At 40.8% G+C, this 23,312-nt stretch overlaps 1 long non-coding RNA gene across 2 annotated transcripts in view; it reads right to left on the reverse strand.

Annotated features, from left to right (window-relative positions):
- Positions 1-23,312, reverse strand: part of LOC106824219 (uncharacterized) — a 95,595-nt gene that overhangs the window by 19,842 nt on the left and 52,441 nt on the right. For both annotated transcript variants that reach the window (XR_011506272.1, XR_011506271.1), the window contains one exon: positions 8,450-8,632. This is a non-coding gene — a long non-coding RNA (uncharacterized lncRNA). The remainder of the gene's footprint in view (positions 1-8,449; positions 8,633-23,312) is intronic.

Raw genomic sequence — 23,312 nt, forward strand, 5'->3', positions numbered from 1 at the left:
ACTTTTTCATGTAACATAAAGTTTTTGAGATTTATCTGGACTGATACACGTAGGTCTCTGATTCACTCATTTAACTGCCATATACTATCTCATTGTTTGAATATACCAGTTTGCCCACTCTCTGGCAGATTTAGTTTGCCTCCTGATTTTGTTGCGATAAGCACATCTTCCTGTACAGCTCCCAACCCTTGTTGCTATTTTCTATACAGCAAAAGTACTCTTTAGAAATTATAAATAGTACCCGAGAGCTACTGGCTGGTGGCGGTAGATCTCTTTGTGGTCACAGCTCATGAGCTGGAGCTTTGGAATCTGGAGAGCTCCTTCCATCTTTCCTAAGAACTTGTCTGCTCTGCTCATCCGTCCACATTAAGCCCTGGGTGTCAGTGTGGGGCCAGGCCCTCAAGCCAGGTGTCAGTTTATGATCCAGCATGACAGATGCAATGGCTCTGACAGGATGCTGCAAATCAGCTCTAGTCAGTATGTGTTCAAAGCGTGCCTTTCCAAAGCTCTCTGGAAACGAGAAATACCAGAGTGCAAGAAGGATGAGCACAACCCCAGAAGGAAATTTCTCCTCCAAGATCAAGGGTCTGTGTTCCTTGGGGTCTGTTCCAGACTTCTCTCTCTTTGCATTCCACACTCTCTCCCTGGGTCACTTAATCAACTCCCACGGCTCCAAATGACATCTTCTTGCCACTGACTTCATAATCTATATCTCCAGCTTTGATTTTCTCCAAAAATCCAACCCCATGGATTCAGTAGCCACTGGGCTCTACCCATTAGTTCTTTCTGAGCTCTTGCAATGGAAGATGGATGCTCAAAGTCTAGTGCAGTGACTCTCGAGGTTTTTTCACCATGACCCAGAGGAAGAAATGCTTTACTTTGCAAACTAGGATGCACACACACACACACACACACAACCCTAAGACAAAAGTTTCATTAAGTAATACCTACCCTTCCTATTTGTGACTAAGAAAAAAAATCTTGTGACCACCTGAACTGATTTTACGATGCTTTCATGAGTCACAACCCAGTTTGCAAAATATTGTTCTAGGGTGACTTTCTCTGCTCCAGAAGTTGGAAAGCTAAAAATAAACTTTCCTTATTCTCTTACAGCTTGGGCTCTAGAATAGTTTAGTCTGAAATGGACAAGATCTTGGAACATTTGTCCATTCAGCTGGCAAGCCCAACTGTGGAGGGATTTGGATTTTCTACCACTGCATTTGCAAAGGTCCCAGTGTTCACATACTAGATCAGCACATGTGGCGAGTCTTGGGGGAGAAGAGGAGCATCCATTCTGCTGACACGGTCTGTTGCAGCTTCACATTGTTTCTAGAACTGGCAGCAGCAGCAGCTTCCTGATTGTGGTGGTTTCCTGTTCAAAACAGTGGTATCGCGGCTCTAGAGGGGGCAGGTTCCTGAGTGGAAGATTATTGAAGAGACAGCAGCTACCACAGCAACCCTGTTCCTTGGAGTAGGGTAAGAGGCTACTTCTGAAAGTTCAACCTGGATTCTGTTTCCTCAGCTCTCTTGACAATTCTACAAGCCATTTTAATACCCTGTGATAAATGCCTTCCTGCTAAACAAACTGGAGTGGTGTGTTCTGTAACTGATCCCTGATGGATTCAATCTCAACATGTACAAAACTGACCTCAAGATACTCACCCCAAACTTGTCACTATTCCTATGTTTTCCATCTTAAGGACAGTCTCATGACCCTTCTTTCCTATTTCCCATCCAACCAACTTCTGTCCAACTCATCCAGTTCTCTGGTCCCATCCACCATCATCTTACTCGCTTACTCTCATCACCTCCTAACTCACATCCTTGTCTCCCGCCTCACTCCTTACAAATCCCATCTCCAGACAGCAATAATGACTCTTCATTGTCCTCAGGATTGATAGCAATCATGATCGTTTATCAAGCTCCTCCATGCTATGCACTTTTCATGTACTCCCTCACTTAATCCTCAAAACAGCCCCATGAGGTAGGCATTATGATCCGCACACTACAGACAATGACACTGAGACTCTGAGACATTGAGTAGCATGGCCAATATCACACAGCCAGTGGGTAGTAGAGCTGGGATTCAAGTCCTGGTCTGTGAGCATCCACAATCCAACATTCCATGCTCCAGTCATTAGGAATCAGCCTTCCTAAAATCTACGCTCTTTGAGGCAGCTCCCTCTCCATCTAGATCCTGCCTTTCTCCCTAGCTTCACGCCCAGCTCCCACTTCCTTGCACTGTACGTTCAAGTCCCATTGAACTTCCCCCAATTCCTCAAGCCTTCCGTGCTCAGCCTGGCCACCAGATGTTTGCAGATGTTCCTCTATCTGCCTAGAATACTTGTTTCACTCTCTTTTGCCTAGTTAACTCTTATCATTGTCCTCATCTCGTCAGAGATGTCTTCCTGACTCTTCTGGCCTTACGTAATTCCATTCTGTCTTCTTCCACACTTGCCCCATTCTTAAGCGCGTGACACTATACTGTTCACCCTGGTTCTCTATATAGTTCCTCTCCAACATCCAAACTCCTTGAAGGCAGAAACCCTATCAATCTTACTCAGCACTGGGTCCTCACAGCTCAGCCCAGCTCCTGGGACAGACTAGACAGCCAATCAATAACTATCTCTTAAAGGAGTAATCAAAGAAAAATCTCTTTAAACACAAGCCCCATTCTAAGGAAAGGATACCAAATAAGCCATCCAAAAAATTTAAAAAGGAGTAAAATCTCCTTATAAAATACAGAAATGTGGATCGAAAGCCACCTTTTTCTTAGGAATGCTTTTGAGCATTCAGGAAAGTCAAAAGGCTGCCAAAAGAAAGGCGGAATTTTCAGAAAACAGAATCCACCTGTGCCATCTGAGAATCTGGAAGGGAAAAAGACAAACTTCACTTAGCTTATTAAACCCCTTCTCTGAGCTGGATGTAGCATATTTGCCATTTAATCCATTTCTCTTCCTACCCCTATCAGATAGCTCCATGCTATTCTAATCATTTTGTAAGTGAGTATACTCACCCTAGAGAGTTTAAATCAAATTTTAGTGGACCTTAGCATCAACTAAGAAAGTTTTTAATGCCTGATGCCCAGCTCACATCCCAGACCAATTAAATTAGAATCTCTGGGGTTAGAACCCAGACATCAGGATTATTTTATGTTCTCAAACTTTTAGCTAAATTTGAGAGTCAGTGGTTGAAATCCTTGCTACTCAAAATTGTGTCCTGGACCAGCAGCCCTGCACCACCAGAGAGTTAGTTAAAAATGCAGATCTCACATCCACCCAGACCTACTGAAACAGAATCTACATTTTAATAAGATGTGGGAGAGATTCGGGGACACCCAACAGCGTGAGGAACGCTGGTTTTGATGACTTTCCCTGGTAAGGGGAGAAGATTGTTCTGAATCCATTATGCTTCCCTGCTTCCCCCAAGTTGACTTTGGGAAATGGATTCTCCCTCCCCTTCTGCTGCTTATGCAAATGTGAAAGTCTAGACACTACCAGAAGCATCATTAAGTCATCGTGACGGGATTCATTTGTAATTATCGTCACTGAGTTTTTAAAAATTGCTTTGGGTCTATCTATCTCCCTCGGGAATCTTGAGCAAGAACCAGGACAAGATTCTGACCACTATGTTGAAAGCTCTGGACACAGTCCAGTGGGGGGTGTACTTTCCCTGTGGCCAAAGACAGAGAGAAAATAAGTCTGGGGGTGGCAGACGGGAAAGAACAGTTTGGAAACCCGAGTTTGAATCCTAGCTCAGGTATATTCACATGAGGATCCTGATGAGTCATAAACACTTTCTAAACTTCACTTTCCTCTGTTGTAAAATGAGAAACATGATCCTTCCCAAAGCTGTGCGGAGAACAAGCATACAGTCAGCTTGAAAAGTGTTTAAAAGGAAGGTATTTTATTATATTCAGTATCCGCGAAAGAGGTTGACTGTGGGAGAGGAGCAGGAAAAAAATCAATGGCAAGTTTAAGAAGAATGAAGTTTCCTCAAATGCACTGAAGCCAACTCCCATCTGTATCCCGAAAAACCAGCCAGGGATGATTTCAGACTTTAGGGAAACTGGCCTAGAGAAGCCAATTGAATATTTGGGAGACAGAGTATTGAGGGTCCCTTCCCTGTGTCTCCTTCACTGCAGCACTGGTCACACTGGAGTGTTGGTGTTTGCGTGTCTTTCTTCCCACTTAAAATGGAGTGCCTCGAAGACAAGAATCCGCCTCTGAACTCGAGCCTCTAGGCTGTTGTCTAGCACCAAGTCAGCACCCAAGAATTGTGTAGATTTCACTCACAGCAAGATGGAATTACCAGCTGAGGGTACCAATTAGTTAAGAACACGCTGAATTGAGGTCTGGTCCCCTTTCACCACCAAAAGGTTCCAAGGGAAAACCAGCTGAAATATCTCATTCTTCCATTCCCATTGCTGGAGACACAGATGACATAACTGCCGCGACCTTCTGACTTCTCATTCCACTCTCAAGACTGGTTTCATTTTACTGGCTGGCCTGATGCAGCCAGCATCAGACACGGAAGTAGTCAAGGGCACAAAGGCCACAACCCATGATGGGATTGACACATCAAGATGAGGAAACAGCAAGAAAATGCTTAAGGAGCTGAATTCCTACTGCCAGAGTTACATTCGTGCACTCAACTACGCAGCCCTCAATTGTGTCTGATCTTTTCATGCTCCTCCTTCATTAACCAGGGTGTGTTTATTTAAATAGCTTTATATTATATAAATATATATAACTGCTTTAATTACTGAATGCTTGCTTACCAAGTTCCAGGCATCATATTGAAGACTGTAGTCTATTTCATTCCCACAATACCTTGTGAGATCGAGATCACCATTCCCATGTTACAGATGAGGAAAGAGAAGCTCGAAGAAATGCATAAGCAAGTCCAAGTTTAAGTAGTTTGGAAGGCAGATGTAAAGGCTGGAAGTCTGACTCCTGAGCCACATCCCTAACACGCTACTCGGCAGTGCTGTGAAGCCAGCTGACTTGGCACATGCTGGTTCCTTTGTCCACAAGGCCTTTCTCAGCTTGGTAAATTTGATGTTATTCATAAAATCTCAACTCAGACATTATTTCTTGAGAACTATTCCATGGGTAAGTTAGACATCCAATCAGGACCTTGAATCCTTACCTCTGTCTAAACCCTTATCACCCTGTACTACAATTGTATGAGGATGTGTTTGCCTCCCTTGTTCAACTGTGGACTTCTTGATAACTTAGTCCACTTCTGCCACGGTCTGCAAAAGAAATTGATACACGCCTCCAAATTATTTTGGCATGATCCCACACCATTCACACCCTAGTCTGGCCTCTGATAGGGACACTCTTCCCTTGAGGCCAGTGACTCTACAACCCTGAGCCTTCATGCTGGCTGCTGCAGAAATGCTGGCTGCTTGCCTCTTGGTCACTGTCACTTCCAAGTGGAAATTCATGAGCTTGATGATACCGATCACTCTAGGCCTGACTCCACAGGACCAGGACACATCTTACTTCTACAACCAGAATTACCTAGGGCTGTTGGTGTCTTAGAATCTTGGCCCAACTCTCTCTAGCCCCAGAAGAGAGACAGAAGTATGACCACCCCCGTCCCAAAGTGCCAACTCATTTCCTGCCCAGAATTAACCACTTCCCAAAATGAGTGACTGTGTGAAAATCAATTCCCTTCAGGGGAAAACCCCACCCCCACCTATTGTCATCTTACCCTATGACCCCAACCTGACAATCATCCAACAGTCCGATATTGACATCCTCCCCAAAGTTTATATGACTCACCCTTATCCATTGCCACCTCATTGTTCTAGGACAGTTTTTGACACACAGTGGGCCTTTGATATATGGTTGTTGGCTAAATGAAATATTGGATGAATACCATCTTAGATGTCTGCATAGTACTTTAGAGTTCGCAAAACCATTCTTTCAAGTGACAGATGAGGGGAACTAAGCTGTATTCTCAGCTGATAAGGGACAGAGCTGGGAGCCCCTGGGGTTCTGATTTCTTGTCCAGACTATACTACATTCTGGGTTCAGAAAACAGCAGCCTCTGGGGCTTCTGTGTGTATTTGTAAATAAAGTTTTATTGGAACACAGCTGCATCCATTCATTTACATACAGTCTGTGGCTGCTTTTGAGTTCCAGTGACTACAAATTGAGTACTTGCGCCAGAATACAAGAGAGATCCTATGGCCCACAAAGCCCGAAATATTTACTATTTGGCCTTTTATAGAAAATGTTTGCCACCACTCATGTGTTATTGGTGACTCCATCTATGTTCCGATATACATACGTACATACCACACACACACACACACACACATTCTAAATTCATCCATGAGGAGAACTTCGTGGCCTCTCCCTCGATGTGAACTTCTCAGTATCATCAGTTGTAAGAGGAGAGTGCCAACAGTGTTGAAATCGTGCAGAGAGTATGTCTGTGAGTGCTGAGGAAGGGGTTCCACGGACCAACACTGGGCTTTGACTTTGAACTTGTTAGTAACCACTCCAACAATATAGGGAAGTAACAAACTAGACAAAGAAAAGACTTCAGAGGCACATCCACCAAAAGAAGTGAGAAAGGATAGCTTCCAACAAGAGGAGACAGCAGAACCATGAAAACCAGAATAATTTTTAAAATCGCAACCCGAACCGCTTAGCTCAGGGATGAAAGCCACACACACTCTTGTAATAACACAATTCAGTCCAATCTCCAATTGTGCTATGGTGGCTGACACCATAAAATAGATTTCTTGTATTCTTATAATTATCATTATTTAATCTTGATGACTTGACTGAGAGAAAAAGCTGCCTGGAGTTTTCTAACTTCAGAAGTGTGAATGAACCTTTGAGGACAAAGAGAATTTTGTTTTTGGAAAAACACATTAAAGGCCTTTTTAGTTAGGCAAAAACAAAGCAAAGATCGTGTCCTAAATAAAAGAGGATTGAGATGTGAGCATTTGAACTTCTTTATAATAATGAAAAGGTTTTTAGTGGAAATGTCTCTTTCTAAAATATGGCTGCAGAATGTACTGCTTCAAGAATATTATCCTTTGCTCTTGGATGTGTGTGTTTTTCTAATCAGCCACCCAGGAGAGTTTGGAAGCAGAGACCAGAGGGTGACTGGAGGGATGTGAAAATGTGTCTTCCGCTTACACTAGTGAAGGGGATGTAAGTGAATTCCCTGTGAATTGTGGAACCCTATATATGGCTATTTTCCAGACTGAATTATCTAGACTCCCAGAAATATATTATCAGACATAGGGTCCTACTCAAACAAAGGTCCAGGGAGCCAGCCCCGTGGCCAAGTGGTTAAAGTTCCATGCTCTGCTTCAACAGCCTGGGTTTGCAGGTTTGGATCCCAGGCCTGGATCTACTCCACTCATCAGCCACGCTGTGGAGGCACCTCACATGTAAAAAACAGAGGAGTATTGGCATGGATGTTAGCTCAGGGCCATTCTTCTTCACCAAGAAAAGATCCTGAAACACATAGGGCTAAACCCAACACTGCAGGTGAGAGAACATCGTAGGTCCTCAACAAAGACAAGGTGTCATTACTATTCCTGTCTAAATCTCATGATTGGTACTTATGAAATATTTATTGATTTGAAAAGAAGCTGAAATCAACTTAACAAAAAACTTCCTATATTGAATTTTTTCCTTTTAGTTCAATCGCTTTTCCAACTGAAAACATTCTATCCAAACACTCATTAAATGAGCTATATATGTGTATATTTTTAAAATAATTAACTCAAGACTGCTTTTCAATAAAGGGTTAGCGAGAATAGCGTTCCCTTTGAGAAAATATGTGGCATAGGGAATAATTGTGAAAGACAGAAATTCAGTGAGAGTACTGACTAGTTCATGAATTTGGATTATTTCCAACTTTTGTTGTCTCTGGGATTTTTTACAACCCTGAAAGTTGTCGGAAAATGATAGCAATGCAAATACTTCTTGTCCATAAAAATGCAAATTATGCCCCATGCAATGTGACTGATTATCATTCTGTGGATATTCACCAGTTTTGCAAGTTTTCCATCTATTTGTAACTCCCTCCCCCATCCAGGAGCATCTATTAGCATCTCCAGAGACCCTTCTTTAGTAAACATTGGTCTATACCCTTTTCTGCAATTGTTAACTCAACACTGCCGTATATAGACATGTACATATATACACACGCACATTTACACACATTTGTACGCATATCTCATATTCACACACACATACACACACTAGTGATTGCAGTACAGATTTACAATATTCTGGTGGTCTACCTATTTTTAAGTAGTATTTTTGCTGAATGAATATGATTATTTTGGTATTTTTAATCCGAATATTGAAATATAGAAGAAAGCTAAATCCTGCATTAAAAAGGAGACATTATTGTCCCCATTTTGTTGATATAGAGAAACTGAGAATCAGAGACGAAAATTACCTACCTCATCAATAAATGGAAAAACCAGGGCTCCAATGTAGATTTTTGACAACTAAATTAGTTTTCATTCTATTTCTTGAGAGAAGCTTCCTTCGTCTCTTTATCTGAATTCTCGAGGAAGTAAGATCTTCGCATAATAGAGACACATCCGTTACGCCCGAATATCACCACTTCAGAAAGGATCAGGCTAATGGTATTTCAGAAATATAGAAGAAAAAAAAAAAATACCGAAATCCCAATGTGATCATTTTGCTATTCTACTGCAGATAGTAAATTTGACTAGAACAAAGGAAAGCAAGAAAACCACAAGACCCAGATGGGCTTTTATAGAGCTTAAAAAAACTAATTTGAAAAACAAGTTATATGTACCCCAAACATCCTGATAAAAGTATGAAATGACATATTAAAAAGCCCAATAAATGCAATAATATCAGCTGATGATAATAGCAAAATATAATAAGAGCATTCTATGAGCCAGGTATCAGTCTAAGTTCTTTTACATCCAAATGACTCTTAATCTTCACAAGTATCCTCTGAGGTTGGTCCTGTTACTCTCTCCAATTTAAAGATATGGAAATGAGGCCCTGAGAGGTTAATTTACTTCCAGGCCTGTCAGGAGAATGTCTAGCTAAAGGGTAGAGCTCCTGGAATAACTGCAGGGTTTGACTTTGTTTGGAAGGCTCACCCTTGGCCCAAGAGGGAAGAAGGGGATCCATAGAAAAATTAGCTGTGCGGATGTAGCAGCTCCGTGGGAGAAGCTCAGGTCTTCAAGGAAAGGTATTGGGCAGTTTCTGTTGGGGGATGAAGCCTCGATAAGGCGCAGCAGGCAGATGGAGGAGAAGAAAAAGGTAATGGAAAGAAGACAGGATAAGCAGAATAAGGAAGGATGCTCAAATGGCTCATGAAGATCGTATCTTGAAAATATCTTGCCTTAAAAGATTTTTAAAAATTCTTTGTGACAAATTTGTTTCATTTAAAAATAATACAACAGAAAAATAAAAACATCCCTTGATACTACCCTTGAAGTTTCAGAGGTAGGGGAAGACAATAAATAGCAAGCCCTTCCTTTCTGCATCCAGGCTCTGGAACAAATTGAAAAGTAAACCAAGGATTAAGACAGATGGGAAATTAAAATATCAACTTTGTGATTGTTAAAGTCCACACTGGAGGGTGTAGCTTAGTTTAAGAGCCAAATTTTGGGCCAGATTTGCTAACCGAATCCCAGATCTAGACAGGCTTGCCTGTCATAGCATCACTGAATCCTGGACAGGAACAGGGGTCCCCCAAGAGCAAGATAAAGAGAACAGTTGAGAGGAACATGCCCACTGCATTCTTCCCAGATAAGTCACTGCACCATCCCTGTGGCAGAACCAACAAGGGCACAGAGAGACACAAAGTTATACTAACTGAGTTTCCTTCATGTGAAAGAAACATCTGGATAAGAGAGGTGTTCCTCACTAATCTCCATCATTCTTTTAAATAGTTCACACCAAGAAACAAAAAAATATGTATTTACAAAAGCCTGCAATTAAAATCAGACTCACTGGTGAAATATAGAGTGTTTGCCCCCAGGCTGGTAACAAGACAAGGATGCCCATTATCATCACTCCTATTTGGAAATCTATTTGGAAATGCAAAGAACCTAGAATAAACAAGACAGCCTCAAAGAAAATGAGCAAGTTGCAAAACTTATACAATCAGATTTCAATTTACTATAAAGTTAAGATAATCAAAGCAGTGTGATCTAACAATAGTTCCACACATATACGATCATTTGAATAGTGGCAAAGTCTCAGTGGAGAAACAATATTCTTTTTAATAAACGATGCTAAAACAGTTGTATGAAAAATGAACTTTTACCCCCTACCTTGCATCATACATAAAAATTTATTTGAGATGAATCATCTACCTAAATGTAAATAATGAAACAATAAAGTTTCTGCAATAAAATATAGGAGAACACTTCACGATCTTGAGGTAGATAAAAACGTCTTCCAGGGCTGGCCCCGTGGCGGAGTGGTTAAGTTCGCGCGCTCCGCTGCAGGCGGCCCAGTGTTTCGTTGGTTTGAATCCTGGGCGCGGACATGGCACTGCTCATCAAACCACGCTGAGGCAGCGTCCCACATGCCACAACTAGAAGGACCCACAACGAAGAATATACAACTATGTACCGGGGGGCTTTGGGGAGAAAAAGGAAAAAAATAAAATCTTTAAAAAAAAAAAAAAAAGTCTTCCATAGGATATGAAAGACACAATGATAAATTGGTATTCGTTTAAAATAAGAACTTCCATTTATCAAAAGCTACCATTATGAAAATGAATAGAAAACCGCAGATTTTGGAAGATGTTCGCTACGTACCTATGACAAAGGATTCACATCCACAATGTATAAGAAAAACCTATAAATCAATTGAAAAGACCAATCTCATTTTTAAAGGGGCAAAAGAATTCAACAGGACTTCAAAAAAAAGAATATCCACAAAGCCAATAAGGTGTTTGGCATCGTTAGGAGTCAGAGAAATGGAAATCAAAACCACAATGAATACCACATGCGCCAGAATGGCAAAAATTGAGTTGAGTGACTATATCAAGTATCAGTGAGGATGTCAAACAACCGCAAATCTCATCAATTTCTGGGAGAAGTGACAATGGTACAATCCTTTTGGAAAACTGTTGGGCAATATCTACTAGAGCTAAACATATGTTTGCCCTATGACCCAACCATTCTACTCCTAGGCATATTCCTAAGAGACTTGAGGTCATATGTCCACAAAGAGACACGTAGAAAAATGAAGCAGCTTTATTTACAATAGTCTCAAAATGAAACAACTCAAATGCCCATCAACAGAAGACATGATAAATAAATAGTGGTATATCCATACAGTGTAGCACTGGGAAGCAACAATGGGGGGAAAAAGCTACTGCCCCACACAGTAATATGAATGAATCTCAAAGACATTTCGTTAGGCAGAAGACAGGCACAAAAGAATACATTCCATTTGACTGCATTTGATGAATGGAATACACTCACGAATAATTGTGTTTATATAATGTTCAGAACAGGCAAAACGAATCTGCGTTGATCAAAGTCAAAACAGTGTTTATGGCGGGGGTGGATATTGACTGAGTATGAGGGAAACTTCTGGGGTGATAGAAATAATCTAAATCTGTTCTGAGTGACGGTTACACAGGTTACATATATCTAGGAAAACTCATCAAACTGTTCACTTAAAATTTGGGCATTTTTACCTCAATTTAAAAATTAAATTTAGAATACTTTAAAGAAGTTCTTTCTCTCTATTGATCTATTAATCTATCATATTTCATTACAGTTAAGTCTCTGTCGATTGTAAAATGCATCATTAATTTCTGTACCACCAAGAAAGAAAAAAGACTACTGTCAATTAAACTGTAACACACCACACATTGTAAGATACATCCTGATGTCAGAGCAATGAAAAATGTAAGTCTTAGAATGGATGAAATACACACACACACACACACACATATATATATACCTACATATTTTCTTTTATAAAAAGTGCAGTCATGTTATATACATTGGCCTTTAATTTACTTTTTAAAAATAATATAGCAAAGACCTCCTTTCATGTCAATGCTTATAGATCCATCTTTGTTGCTATTCTTCATTCTTTTAAATGACTGTCTAGTATTTATTTGTAAAGAGGTAATTTTCAAACCATTTCTCCAGTGATGAACAGGTAGTTTGCAGTACTTTGCTATTTCAAGTACTGCAATCAACATCCCTGGAAATACACCTTTATGCACCTAAAATGCAATGAGAATATTTTGTAAATTAGATTCCTAGAAGTGGATTTGATGTCAATGGATACAAGTATTTAAGATTTTAACAGCTATCATAAATTATCCTCCACAAATTTTGAGCCAGGTCACTATCCATCCAAGAGTATATAGTGGGGTACACCTCCCACACTTTCACCAACCACAGGTACTACCAATATTTATTATTTTTGCTAATCTAAGGGGGATTAGATGACACTGCACTGACATTTTATTTGGCATTTTTAAAATAACTTAATCACATATTTAGGCTGAAAATTGCCAGAACAAATATGCACTAGACTCTAGAAATAATATCCTATTAATTAAACATGTTTAAACATAAGCTACTCACCGTGCTATAGGGAAGACTTTTGTTTTGAAAGGGGTTGGGATTGCTTAAGGTTTTGTACCCAGGGGTATCTGTCCTGTCCTCAGCCTTTGCTGAGATGGTTCTGGGTAGCTTCTTAAGGAGAGGAAGCCATATTCGACAGCCAAGTCATCATCACCTGGCTTTAGAGGATTTGACCAAGGATAGGTTACGCCTGATTGAGCCTACAATGGTCGGTTACCTATGAATGAGTCTGGTTTGAAAACTTGGCTCTGCAGAGACAACAGGGAGTCAGTGGTGCGCATCTGCATGCTGCTTTGCCATCCCCTACTCTAACCCACTCCCTCCCCAACAGACCCTTCCACTGGAAACCCTACTCTGGAGTCAGCAAACATCCATAAATCATCAACTTTTCTTGGTAAGTTCTGTTTACCTTTTTGCTTTAGTTGGAATCTGGCTGTTTGGAGACAGCATTTCTCCTGTAGCCCTCTCAGGTGGAAGGGGATTTGCTCTCCCACACCCCACACCATAAGAGTCTTGAGATGACGTAGGTGTTCTCCTTGTTCCTCGTTTGTCCTTAAACACTCTCCTCCCCCTTATTCTTATAAAACACTCAGGGTCCCGTGAACTCACACCCTCTCCTGTTGCTATTATCTACCAACCTTCTGACCATTCCATTAGTCCTTAAGGACCTGAGCTCCTGGCTCAGTTTTCCTCCTCACCCCAAGTCCTGTATCATTCTCACTGGTCTCAGCATCCACACAATGACCCATCCAGTGCCCTGGAATCTCAACGCCTTCGACTTTTCCTCCACTCTATCTTGGCTACCCACTCCCACAGTCGCATCCTGGATCTCCCCACCAACAAAAACTATACATCATCTAGGAACTATCAGCTGAAACACCTCACACCCTGCTGCCACCTCCCGTCATCCCAAATCACATGCTCCAAAACGGCCCCCACCACTCCCAGTACCACAACTCTTTGACCTTATCCTTCAACCCCCACCATTTTCTCAACATCCCTTAGTTTCCCCTGACTTCACTTCCCTTCTTGCCCACTCTCCGTTCCGTGAACATTCATTTCATTTACTCTCTGGCAAATTCCCTCAACTTCCTCACCCACAGCCCCCTCCATCATTCTCACCTGCACACACCAGGCATCTCCCTTCTCTGAGGCTGTTCTCGAGCAGGTGTGTTTTGCTGGAGCAAACGATCACACAACTGAGCTGACGAGGTTCACATTCATGTAGCAGTCTCAAGTATCAACGGACTCTCACAGCTGCCCAGGGACCTGACCACCTCTCTCTCTCATTGGCTCTCTTTCCCACTCACTTGAGGTGAATAACTTCTCTCTCCTCTGCCTCCCACACCTCCTCCTCTATCTACAGTTTCAGCAGATGATCTTGCCTCATACTTAGTTGAGAAAAATAACAAGTGACCAGAAGCAAACTTACCACCCATGCTCAAGCCTACAGTATCCGTATTCATGTTGTCCTTCTTTTACCCTACCGTGATGGAGGAAGTGTGTGTAGGCCTATGAAAAACCAATCCTTCTCTGGGGCTCTGAATCCCATCCATGGAGTCATCCTTGCCTTCCGAAGGACTTCACTTCCTTAGATTTGCCCTTTCCTGGAACATGGTCAGTGTCCCCCTCTCTATTAAATCATTCCCATCAACTAGCAAATGTGCTCTAGTGCCTGCCTTTATCAAAAAGGCAGATCTCAACCCCTCCAGAGCCCGCACCATTCCTCTATCCCCCATTCAGAGCCAAACTTGCCTAGAGTTATCTACATATAGAACTTCCAAGTTCTTATTTCCCCTTATTGCTTTTTTTATTTACACTTTTTTCTACAAAATTTTAAAATACAGAGAAAAAGTCAGATATTTATATTTTTTAAGTGAATTAAAAGGAATGAATTAAAATCCATGACAGAGGTTGCTACTATTGTGGGGATAGCAGGACAAAGTCAGCTGTGTGGGACAATGGGAACTTTAGCTTCAACCTTTTACTCTTAATACTCTCTACTCTGGCTTCCAGCCCCACCACTCAACAGAAACTGCTCTTGTTAAGATCATCAATCAACAACCTCATGTTTTGGAATCTAATGGGCATCTCTGTGTCCTCATCTTACTCAAACTCTCAGCATTTGTCACTGTTGACTACTCCTTCCCTGACAGTTGCTTCTGTCTCAGCTTCCATAACACCACAGTCACCTGGTTTTTTTCTCCCACGTAACTAGAACATCTTCCTCAGTCAACCACCTAGCTTCTTCCCACCTCCCTGAATTTAGGCTCTTTGAGGATCTTTCTGGTCTCCCTCTATAGTCTTTCCCTCCATTCTCTCTTCCATGATGATGGCTACAAGTGCTATCTACATGCTACAACTGTCAAATTTCTATCTCCACTCCAGATAACTCCTCTGAGGTCTACTCTTCCAAATTCAATTGTCTATTTAACATTTTCCCTCTGACACTTCAAATTTAAACTGTCCCAAACTCCTTATTTTAACATCTATTCCCTGCCCCACCTCCCATTGTCTAGACTTCCTCAGTGTTATCCCATCAACTTGACTGCTCAAACTAGAAATCACCCTTTCACTAACATCCAACAGCCAAGCAACCAGGAACTGACTTGAGCTACCTGCTAGTAAGCTCTTATATTTTCCCTCTTTTCTTCATCTCTGCTGTCAGCACTGTAATCCAAACCATCATTCTCACCTGAGTTACGAGAATAGGCTCCTGCCCATTGTCCTCTCTTTCTTACTGCCTCCTCCTCACCCCTGATGCATTCACCACCCATGAAAAAGGATCCTCTTAAAATAAAAATTGGTTCTTGTTGATTTCTTGGTCTCTCTCTTTTCTCTCTCTCACACACACACATGCGCACACACACAAACTTTAAAACCCACCACTCTCTCATTAAGTTTGGAATCCCCAGAACGTAGCTCAACATTGGCACATAACAGGAAGACCATAAATATTGGTCAGATAAATCACTGAAGTGGACAATCAAGGCATCCTACGATCCTTTGAAATCCAGGCACAGTGAGCTCAGAAATTGATAACAGAGACAGAAACCAAACCACACATGTAAAGGAAGGGAAAATAACAGCCAAGAAGGAGTAGACAATAAGGAAAAAAGAAAATCATCAGAATTGGAAAGTGTTTGGCATAGTGCCTGATCCTTAATAGATACGACAATTGCTAAAGAGAAATTTGTCGGTGGTAGCTGAAACAGTACCAGTAGTCAAGTGTTCTGGGAAGGTCTGGAACTTTCCAGTACCCCCATGATGAGCCAGTCTTTTGGAAGCCTAGCTGTGTGACTGGGATTCCATTCTCCCTTATTCTCATCATAGCCCTATAGCAGGCTGAGGGATCTCCTGAGTCCCCTGGGGTTTGGCTTGTCTATCCAAGTTGTACTCTGATATTGAGTACTACCTGAGTTGACCTGGGAGAGTCTCTGTTCTTACAACTGAAAAAATAACACACAAAGAGAGTCTGTATGGTCCCTCCCAGGGCTGGTGTTCTGTCTTGTTCACAACTCTGCCTCTGGTTCTGGCACGTAGTAGGAGCCTGCATAGTATATGTTGACGTGGATTCAACTGACCAGAATCTTCCAAGAAATTGATTAATTCTGGATTTTTTTATGATTTTCCCCTTTCTCTTAAAAGAGAGAATAAATTCTGGTCTATTTTACAGCTAATGAAGCTCAAATGCAATGTGTCCAGACGTGAAGTCAGTATTAGAATGTTACTTGGATAGATAACCCAAATTCCAGGGAACTCTTAATGGAACACGTGTCAGGAGTGCCCAGCACATGTGACTTCATGCCGTACCACGATGGGAGGCATTTTCTAGCAGGAACCAGTAACACCCTTACACCCCAGGAAAGCTGACCTACCCAAAGCATCTTTCATTGCTACCTTCTAAAAGGGAACCTTAAACAATCACCTATTGTTGTTGTCTTACAAAGGAGGAGACTGAAGTTCCTGAAACTAAACCAAGGGATGCCAGTGAAATCAAGACAAATGTAATGGTTGAGGCTTCTCAATTCTCTCATCTCTGAATTTCCATCCTATAGCCTCTGGACTCGCAATATTGTAGCTGAACATTTTACGGAACCAGTGTGATGAGCTGGAAACAGCCTGGGCATTAGAGCCAGAATTCCAATCACATATCTACTTTTTTTTTTTTTTTTGAGGCCTTGAACAAGTCACTTCACCTTGCTGAGTTTGTTGAATCATCTGAGAAATGGGTATAATTATGCCAACTTTGTAATATGTTTGAAAGGATTAGAGGTAGTATAAGTGAGCCACTGCTGCTTGGCTCACAGTAGACATTCAATACTGTGAGCAATACTGTGAGTCTACTGGTAGACTTCTTTCTCCAACTTGACCATAAGATCTCTAGGACAGCTTTTATTTTCCTAATTTCTTTATTTTCTACATTTTAAGTGCACAATAGCCAGATGTGACTTGTGGCTACCATATTGGACAGCCCAGGTCAATGCTAGTTTTCGTTGAAGAAATTATTAGACTATTTTTAGGCTTAAAATATGGCACAGTTTTGTCCCATTGGTGTTTTAAAAAAGGTTTATTCTTTGTTTGTAGAGTTCAATACACTTCTACTGGAAATACCTTATAAATTATGTTCACATTCTCTTTATCTTTATGTTTATATGCACTGGATCTACCATAGTTCCAAGTGCCAACGGTTTGCATAGAAAGTTCTTTCTCAGGAAATGAGGGTCATAAAGCACAGAGCTGAGGGGTAATACCTCATCCAGAGACCTGCTCTCTTTCCCAAATCTTGGATTCTACTTTTGACTCCATTTGACACAATGAAATACTGGTAATTTGTCTCTTTGTTACCATCCAGGTATGTTAATTGTACTTTAAAATTTAACTCCTTAAGAAACACTTCTTTTCTTCTTTCCCTTAGGAGAACGAGGCCAAAATAATAATAGAATAGAAAGGCCATAAAGATGGATTAACAAAACTAAGCTAGAACAGCAACCAACAGACACACCAAGGAAAGGGGAAAACACCCATTGGGACCAAAATTATAAGGGGAAAATAATGAAAGCCAATTTTTATTAAAATCTTAAGTACATCATTTTATCTACTTGTCAGAACAGCTTCACGAGACAGGTACTATTATTATTTTTACCCCCATTTTATAAATGAAGAAAATAGATCCTATAGAGAGTAATTCACAAGGCCAAGACCATACAACCAAACATGATGTTGAGTCAAGAAGGTCAAGCTTCAGAGCCTTCCTTTCTTTAGAATGTCAGATGTGATTTCTTGAATGCTAAGCTTGTTTTCTAAGTCCCTGACCAGATCCTGTTCAATTTGGCCACATAACAAATATAGCTCTTTCTAGATGCACTTCAACATTTAGCCTCTATAAACTAGGTGTCCTTTGTCTAGTAAGATGCGAAAATAATGTCATTATAGAGCATAATATTTTTGCAAAGTTCCAACTGGAATAGCTCAACAGATTAAAGCACATCTTTCTTTGAACACGTAGGGAAGCTAAGGCCAAGAGAAGGCAAGGAGCTTGCCCAAGGTCACACAGCAAGCCAGTGCCAGAGGCAGCTCAAAGTTCACATCGTCTGGCACCCAGGAGGAGAGAGAGGAAGAAGTAGAGCCAAGTGGCATCTGAAATGTCTTCTGGCCCTGTGATCTCCCAAAACGTGGGGTCCATGACTTCACAAATGGAAAAATACAAATACTTTCCCCAGTAAAAATGGCATTGATTTCCCTGTGGGATACTTCACATTTACTCAGAAAGTTCTTAGGAACAATGAGAACCCTAGTGTAATTTTGTCTCTCAGCTTCTTCCCGAAGATTCCAGTTAAGCAGAGCCAGGAAGATTACTTCCCACGTGGCCTCAGTGGGCTACTCTTAACATTTCCTACGATCCGAACAGACATTGAGAGGCCAAAGCAACCACAAATGTTTTTTTTTCTTTTTGTCCAAAGCTATGTCCCCTATCAATTCTCATGCTGTATTCTTGGCATGTTAAAACTAGAAAAACACCCTTAATGGAGCCAGATGTGATTTTCCTTGCTGATTCTGGGGCTATGGAGAATATGACGCAACTGAAGGAATAATTATGGACCAAAACTCTCTTAGTTTAATTCTAATTATTATTGGTTTATCTTTATTTTTATAATTTTGTTGTTATTAAATTAGGTCACTGCCAGTAGGGCCTGAACAGTGGTATTTTTTCAAAGTTTCCCAGTGTGCAGCCTCAGGGTTGGAACCATTGGTAATGGGTTGAGTTATATTTCCCAAACTTGACTATAATTTAAAAAAAGAAAATCACCTGGCATGCCTAATAAACATACAGAACCCCAGGTCCCTCCTCAGATCAGTACATCTTAGATGGTGCCCTGGAATCTGTGTCCTTAACAAGTACTTCCAGATAATTCTTGTTATTTGGGAAAGTTTAGGATCTGGCAAGTTTGGAAAATACTAAATGATGGAATCAACTTTTAATCACACCCCAGAGAGACATCTGATGACCAGTAGCCTGGAAGATGTAAGAAGGTTTCCATTAGCTAGAGAAGAACACTCAGTCTTGGACCAGGAGTTCCCCTCCATAAGACTCCTTCTCCATTCGGACAACCTCTTGCCCTTCCCTACATCCCTACACAGTGAGCAACGATCTCACTTCCACCAGCCTGCTCACCTCTTCCCCCACCCAGCGTGGCCCCTTCCACTCAACTCAGCTCTCTTAAGCCTGCCTGTTCTTCTGAGTTTAAGGCCAGTCCCAGAACCGCTTATCATACCAGCCCACACTGATTTCTCCCTTCACTGAGCATCTGCATCATGAGAGTTGCTAACGGTGACACCTTAACTGTATCCATCCTGACTTGCTTCAAGATTCCACATAGGCATCTTGCCTCCCTAGATTGCAAACTCCTTGGGGCTGTGCTAAGACAAGAATCGACCCTGAGTAAGGCTGCTAAAGGGAAAGCTGCAGGAATGAGCACCAAGGCTAAGCTCCGGGAGGGGAGGCTGTCTTATCCCCATTGTACCCCCTATTGTCCCCTCAGTGCTCCATCCAGCACTTGGCACATGGCAAGTCTTCAATAACTATCCCTCAAATGCATGAATAAATAAATGAATATATTTCAAGATGAAAATATTTCAGCACATACACAGAGTTAACATTGTGATCTAAGAAGCTAATTTAGGTACAACTCATGACTCGGGTCTGTTAAGTTCTCCACACCAGCCATTCTCACATGTTTTGGTCTTGGAACCTCTTTCTCTCAAAAATTATTGATGCTCTTAAAGAGCATTTTTTATGTGGGTTATATCCATCGGTAGGGACTGTATTAAGAATTAAAACTGATCATTTAAAGGATATTTGTTTATTTTAAATAACAGTAATAAACCCATTACATGTTAATGGGTTAACACAAATAATGTATTCTTATGACAAGTAACTATTTTTCCAACAAAAATAATCTAATGAGAAGAGTGGCACTGCTTCACATTTTGCAAATCTCTTTAAATGTTTAGCTTAATAGACATCACCCGGATTCTCAGGTCTGCTTCTGCATGCAACCTGTTGCCTCTAGAAAACTCCAGAGAATGAGAATGAAGAAGTCCAACAACATCTTACTATTGTTATGAAAATAGTCTTGGCCTCGTGGACTCCCTGAAAGGGTCTTAGGGACCTTCAGGGATCACCAGACCACACTTTGAGAACCATCGCTCCACACACCTCATAATACAAGTTCTGCACGCAGTAGGAAAAATCAATCAAAGGATTTGTTTCCCTGCTTTGAAAGAGATATAAGGATTTACCCCAGTAGGATAAATCCCTATCCTAGGATGTCACAGCAGAGAAATTCGAATGCACATTCTCTTTAAATGACTGGAATATCATAGACATTAAAATTCACCAAAAGCTTATCTTCTTGAAGCGGAATCTTCATAGCAGCAGCACGAAACCATAGATTCTGTAACGTTCCTTCTAACTAGTACCTTATCATCTTTCAGCATCTTTGTGCCTGCCACATCAGCAGGAGTTCTAGCAAGGAAACCAAGGATGGAATAAAATGGTAGATGAGTGCAGTTTAATTCTCTTAACTATAGACGTAGCCAAAACTTTCCCCCATCTAACATTTCTCCTTTTTGTCCTCCTGTCCCCTAAAGCTTAAAGTTGTTGAAGAAGTAATTTATTCATGGCTAAATAATATATATATTATATATATAATATACATATTGCATGTAATATATTGCATGACTTCAAATTGACTACTTATCCCCTTGGTGGCCAGTAGAAATATAGCTTAGAGTTCACTTCAGGGTAAAGTTCAGAAATGCAACTGGCTGAATTTAAATCCTGGTTCCTCCACTTACTAGCTGTATGACTTAAAGCAAATTACTTAAACTTTCTTGCCTCAGTTTCCCCATACCTAAGATGAAAATGATCATTGTACTCGTCTCTTAGAAGTGTTAGGAGGATTGAATAAATTAATACACATAGAGTGCTTAGAATAGTGCATGGCACATAGTAAATTATCATAACTGTTGGCTATTACATATCTTTTAAAGTTTCTTAACAGGAACTTGAAAAGTAAATTTCTACAATTGACCTCATTCCTCATAAGTTAGCATGACTTATAAAGATTTATTGGCAGTAGTAATTTTAAGACTGAATTCACATAAAATAGCCTTACACGAAAAGGATCCATTAATTAAGATACCATTATGAGTCCTCTGCTAACAAATTAAAAATGAGGCGTGAAAATCCGTACTACAAACAGACTGTGGAAAATGCCTCCTTTTCCAAAAGCATTTGTGCATAGAGTGGTAATTTGCCTTGCTCTAGCAAGTGCTAAATGGCAATTAAATTTAAGTTGACCCTTGGGTTAATTGTACACCGAGAGGAATTGTTAGCGTCAAACATCCACTGAGCACTAACAGATTCAACAAGCACACAGTGAAGATCGCTCCACATAAACCCTAGAGACAATGAGGACACGAGCTTACACCAGACAGAGTCCTCCCTCAGGGACAAGGCGAGTTCCTTGCATATGGAGCAGAGATACAGGCAAAGTGTCCTCAACACTCATGCACGAACAGTAGAAATGCTTTTGAGAGCAGGAAGAGGTGGTCATTCTGATGTGAAGAATCTGGGAAGACTGTGCCAAGGTGGTAGCTCTTGAGGTGGATGCCGAAAAATGGCTGAGATTCCATCAAAAGGACATGAGAGAAAGGGAAACAGTGCTGGCAGAAAGCAAGATTGGACATGGTAGACTGATCTGATAAGAGCGTAAGGCAAGAGTGAAAAAGGCTGTGTTTGGAATTGGTGGAGCAGGTCTTACATGCCGGGCTGGGAAGTCTAGACTTGACTCAACAAGCCTTGGCAACAATGCTGTGTCATCCGTACCATGGTGTTTTGTCACTGATATACTGCGGGATGGAAGAGAAGGAAGGCACCAGAGGAGAGGAAACCAATTATGAGGCCATGGCAACAGTCCAAAGGGAGAAGTGGTCGGGGCATTCGCGACAGGAAGAACAAAAGAGGACATGACATTTATTTTACAAGAAGAATCCAGAAGACTGGGGACTAACTAGATATTGGTGGGAAACTATTACGTGCTAGAACAGGGCTGTGTGTATAACAGAGAATTTTTTTAATTGAGGTCACATTGGTCTATAACATTACATAAATTTCAGGTGTACATCATTATATTTTGACTTCTCTATAGACTGCATCATGCTCACCACCCAAAGTCTAGTTGACATGCATCACTGTACACATGTGCCTTTTGCCCTCTCCACACTCTTTTCCCCTTTGGTGAAACTAATCTATTCTCCGTATTTATGTGTTTGTTTATCTTCCACATATGAGAAAATCATATAGTATTTGTCTTTCTCTGTCTGACTTATTTCACATAATATAATACCCTCCACGTTCATCCACGGTGTTGCAAATGGCACAATTTTGCCTTTTTTATGGTTGAGTAGTATTCCATTGTGTATATATACCACATCTTCTTTATCCATTCATCCATCAATGGGCACTTAACTTGTTTCCAAGTCTTGGCTACTGTGAATAATGCTGCAATGAACACAGGGGTGCATATGTCTTTTCAAATTAGTATTTTCATGTTCTTTGGATAAATACCCAGGAGTGGAATAGCTGGATCATACGATACTTCTATTTTTAATTTTTTAAGAAAGCTCCATACTGTTTTCCATAGTGGCTGCACCAATTAACATTCCTACCAGCAGTGTCCCTTTTCTCCACATCCTCTCCAACACTTGTTAATTCTTGTCTTTTTCATAATAGCCATTCCGATGGGCATGAGGTGATATCTCATTGTGGTTTTGGTTTGCATTTCCTTAATAATTAGTGATGTCAAACATCTTTTCATGTGCCTGTTAGCCATCTGTATATCTTCTTTGAAAAAATGTCCATTCAGATCCTCTGCCCATTTTATAATAAATGAAAGAATTTTTGAGACTTCCCCAAGAAGGTATAGTTGGAAGGCATATTGGACTCAGGAAAAAAAAGAACTCAAGACTACGTGATTCAGAATAAAGGAATAGGGAAGGAAATAATAATCCCCTAGAAATAATAACCAAAGACCTCTTATAATCAATAAGAAAAATGAATACACCAATAGAAAAATGGGCCATGGATATGAACAAGCAATTCACAAAAGAAGAAATTAAAATGGCCAAGAAATACGGAATAAAA

Source organism: Equus asinus, chromosome 10, assembly GCF_041296235.1.
Source record: "Equus asinus isolate D_3611 breed Donkey chromosome 10, EquAss-T2T_v2, whole genome shotgun sequence".
Lineage (NCBI taxonomy): Eukaryota > Metazoa > Chordata > Mammalia > Perissodactyla > Equidae > Equus > Equus asinus.